The sequence below is a fragment of the Pyrgilauda ruficollis genome, unplaced genomic scaffold (genome assembly GCF_017590135.1).
Source record: "Pyrgilauda ruficollis isolate IOZ18807 unplaced genomic scaffold, ASM1759013v1 scaffold1711, whole genome shotgun sequence".
Classification (NCBI taxonomy): Eukaryota; Metazoa; Chordata; class Aves; order Passeriformes; family Passeridae; genus Pyrgilauda; species Pyrgilauda ruficollis.
In genome coordinates, this window is record NW_024515999.1 from 1 (window position 1) to 4,328 (window position 4,328).

The 4,328-nt window shown below is 55.9% G+C and overlaps 1 long non-coding RNA gene across 1 annotated transcript; it reads left to right on the forward strand.

The window, feature by feature from the left end:
* The first annotated feature begins 57 nt into the window (after positions 1-57).
* LOC121351776 lies at positions 58-4,328 on the forward strand. The gene is made up of 3 exons (XR_005954836.1): positions 58-219; positions 2,779-2,900; positions 4,284-4,328. It is a non-coding gene; the product is annotated as an uncharacterized LOC121351776 (long non-coding RNA).

Sequence of the window (4,328 nt, forward strand, 5' to 3'; positions counted from 1 at the left end):
CCAAAAAATTCCCAAAAAATCCCCAAACTTCCCGGATTTCCCCCGAATTTCCCAGCGGTAGCGAGGTGAATTTGGGCTTTCAGAGCGACGAGCTGGGCGTGCAGAAGCGCCTGCGCACCGAGGTGATCCAGCTCGAGGACACGCTGGCCCAGGTGCGCAAGGAGTACGAGATGCTGCGCATCGAGTTCGAGCAGAACCTGGCGGCCAACGAGCAGGCGGGTGAGGGCACCTGGGGCACCTGGGGCACCTGAGATACACCTGGCCACACCTGGGGCACCTGGGGTACTTGGATACACCCGAGATACACCTGAGATACACCTGGGGGCACCTGGGCACACCTGGGGTACCTGGATACACCTGGGATACACCTGGGCACACCTGGGGCACCTGGGCACACGTGGGGTACCTGGATACACCTGAGATACACCTGGGCACACCTGGGGCACCTGGGCACACGTGGGGTACCTGGATACACCTGAGATACACCTGGGCACACCTGGGGCACCTGGGCACACGTGGGGTACCTGGATACACCTGAGATACACCTGGGCACACCTGGGGCACCTGGGCACACGTGGGGTACCTGGATACACCTGAGATACACCTGGCTGCGCATCGAGTTCGAGCAGAACCTGGCGGCCAACGAGCAGGCGGGTGAGGGCACCTGGGGCACCTGGGGCACCTGAGATACGCCTGGGATACACCTGAGATACACCTGGGATACACCTGAGATACACCTGAGGGCACCTGAGATACACCTGGGGCACCTGAGATACACCTGGGTGCAGCTGGGGGTACCTGGGCACACCTGGGTGTGGCTGGGGGCACATGGCGGGCATCACCTCACCTGTGCGGTCTCACCTGTCCCTCGTTTGTCTCTCACTTTTCTCACCTGTTTCTTACTGGTTATTTTTATGTCACCTGTCCGTGCCGCGTCTCACCTGTGCGATGTCACGTGTCACCTGTGTCATCTGTGTAATCGCACTTGTCTCCCATGTCTCACCTGTGCCTCACCTGTCTCACCTGTGTTTCCCATGTGTCTCACCTGTCTCTCATCTGTTTCTCCTGTCTCTCACCTGTGTGCTCTCTCCTGTCTCACCTGTCCTGACTCACCTGGCTGATTTCACCTGTGTCTCACCTGTCTCTCACCTGTTTCTCCTGTGTTTCACCTGTGTGCTCTACCCTGTCTCACCTGTCCTGACTCACCTGGCTGATTTCACCTGTGTCTCACCTGTGTCTCACCTGTGTTTCCCATGTGTCTCACCTGTCTCTCACCTGTGTGCTCTCACCTGTGTGCTCTCACCTGTCCTGACTCACCTGGCTGATTTCACCTGTGTCTCACCTGTCGCTCCCGTCTCATCTGTGTCCCGTGTTTCACCTGTGTTTCCCATGTGTCTCACCTGTCTCTCACCTGTTTCTCCTGTGTTTCACCTGTGTGCTCTACCCTGTCTCACCTGTCCTGACTCACCTGGCCGATTTCACCTTTCACCTGTCGCTCCCATCTCATCTGTGTCCTGTGTTTCACCTGTGTGCTCTCACCTGTCGTGTCTCACCTGTCTCTCTTGTGTCAGTTATCTCTCACCTGTCCTCACCTGGCTGATTTCACCTGTGTCTCACCTGTCGCTCCCGTCTCATCTGTGTCCCGTGTTTCACCTGTGTGCTCTCACCTGTCTCTCTTGTGTCAGATTTGTCTCCCCTCTCTCACCTGTCTCACCTGTATGTCACCTGTCTCACCTGTATCTCACCTGTCTCACCTTTCCCCTCTCACCTGTGTCACGTGTCTTTGTCCTGTCTCTCACCTGTTTCTCCCGTGTCTCACCTGTGCACTCTCACCTGACTCTCCTGTCCCACTTATCTCACCTGAGTGATCTCACCTGTTGTGTCTCCCCTGTTGTGTCTCACCTGTCTCTCACCTGTCTCACCTGTTGTGTCTCACCTGTCTCACCTGCCTCACCTTTCCTGTGTCTCACCTGTTGTGTCCCACCTGTTGTGTTTCCGTGTCTCACCTGTGTCACCTGTTGTGTCTCACTTGTGTCCCTTGTGTCACCTGTCTCTGACCTGTCTCACTTCTCTCACCTGTCCCACCTGTGTCACGTGTCTTTCTCCTGTCTCTCACCTGTCTCTCCTGTCTCACCTGTGTGATTTCCCTTGTCACACCTGTGTCTCACCTGTTTCTCACCTGTCTCACCTGTGTACCTTCACCTGTCTGTCTTGTCTCACTTATTTCACCTGTGCGATCTCACCTGTCTCCCGTCTCACCTCTCACCTGTCTCACCTGTTGTGTCTCACCTGTCTCTCCTGTCTCTGCTGTGTCTCCCCTGTTGTCTCTCACGTGTTGTCTTTTACCTGTATCATCTGTTGTGTCTCACCTGTCTCACTTGTTGTCTCTCACCTGTCTCACCTGTCTCTCACCTGTGTCACCTGTTGTCTCTCACCTTTCTCGCCTGTTGTGTCTCACCTGTCTTACCTGTCTCTCCTGTGTCTCACCTGTTGTCTCTCACCTGTCCCACCTGTTGTCTCACCTGTTGTGTCTCCCCGTTGTGTCTCACCTGTCTCTCACCTGTCTCACCTGTTGTCTCACCTGCTCTATCTCACCTGTCGTGTCTCACCTGTCTCACCCGTCATGTCTCCCCTGTCGTGTCTCCCCTGTCTCACCTGTGTCTCACCTGTCTCTCACCTGTGTCTCACCTGTCTCTCACCTGTGTCTCACCTGTCTCCCCTGTGTCTCCCCTGTCTCCCCTGTCGTGTCTCACCTGTCCGGCCCGTCGTGCCCCGCAGGCCCCATTAACCGCGAGATGCGGCACCTGATCAGCTCGCTGCAGAACCACAACCACCAGCTCAAGGGCGACGTGCAGCGCTACAAGCGCAAGCTGCGCGAGGTGCAGGCCGAGATCAACAAGGTGGGCGGGGCCACACACCCGGGGGCGTGGCTTGGAGGGGCGTGGGCCCTTTAAGAGTGGTGGGATCACTTTGGGTGTGGTCTCATTAAGAGAGGGTGTGGTCCCGCTTTGAGTGGGTGTGGTCTCATTAAGAGAGGGTGTGGTCCCTTTAAGAGTGGGTGTGGTCTGTTTAAGCGGTGCAGGCCGAGATCAACAAGGTGGGCGGGGCCACACACCCGGGGGCGTGGCTTGGAGGGGCGTGGGCCCTTTAAGAGTGGTGGGATCACTTTGGGTGTGGTCTCATTAAGAGAGGGTGTGGTCCCTTTAAGAGTGGGTGTGGTCTGTTTAAGCGGTGCAGGCCGAGATCAACAAGGTGGGCGGGGCCTCGCCTCGGTGGGCGGGGCCAAAAACCCTGGGGGTATGGCTTGGAGGGGTGTGGGTCCTTTAATGGGGGCGTGGCTCCTTTAAGAGTGGTGGGATCACTTCAAAAGTGGGTGTGGTCACTTTAAGAGTAGGTGTGGTCTCGTTAAGGGGGTGTGGCTTCTTGGGGGTGGTCTCTTTAAGAGTGGGTGTGGCTTCTTGAGAAGTGGGTGTGGTCTCTAAGACATTGGTCTCACTAAGAGTGGGTGTGGTCTCATTAAGAGTGGGTGTGGTCTCATTAAGAGTGGGTGTGGTCTCATTACGAGTGGGTGTGGTCTCATTAAGAGTGGGTGTGGTCTCATTAAGAGTGGGTGTGGTCTCATTAAGAGTGGGTGTGGTCTCATTAAGAGAGGGTGTGGTTTAAGAGTGGGTGTGGTTTCTGTAAGAGTGGGTGTGGTCTCATTAAGAGAGGGTGTGGTCCCTTTAAGAGTGGGTGTGGTCTCATTAAGAGAGGGTGTGGTTTCTTTAAGAGTGGGTGTGGTTTCTTTAAGAGTGGGTGTGGTCTGTTTAATCGGTGCAGGCCGAGCTCACCAAGGTGGGCGGGGCCAAAAAGCCCCGGGGGTGTGGCTTTGAGGGGTGTGGGCCCTTTAAGGAGGGTGTGGTCCCTTTAAGAGAGATGTGGTTCCTTTCAGGTGGGCGTGGCTCCTTTAAAAGTGGGTGTGGTTCTTTGCAAAGTGGGCGTGGTTTCTTTAAAATGGGTTGTTTTTTAATAGAGGGTGTGGTCTCTTTAAGAGTGGGTGTGGCCTTTGTAAGCTTGGGCGTGGTCAATTCAAGAGGGGTGTGGTCCCTTTAAGAGGGGTGTGGCCTCTTTAAGAGCAGTGGGCGTGGCTTAGAGTGGCATCACCTTTTGAAAAACAGGGTCATGTCCCTTTAAGAGATGGGTGTGGCCATTTAAAGGGGCGTGGCCTAATTAAAACTGAGCTGCTGCTTTTGGGTGTGGCCTAAAGGGGCGTGGCCTCTGACTCCTCCCCCTTTCTCTTCCAGCTCCGCCTCCAGGCCAGCGGCGCCCCTCCCCCACCAAGCCCCGCC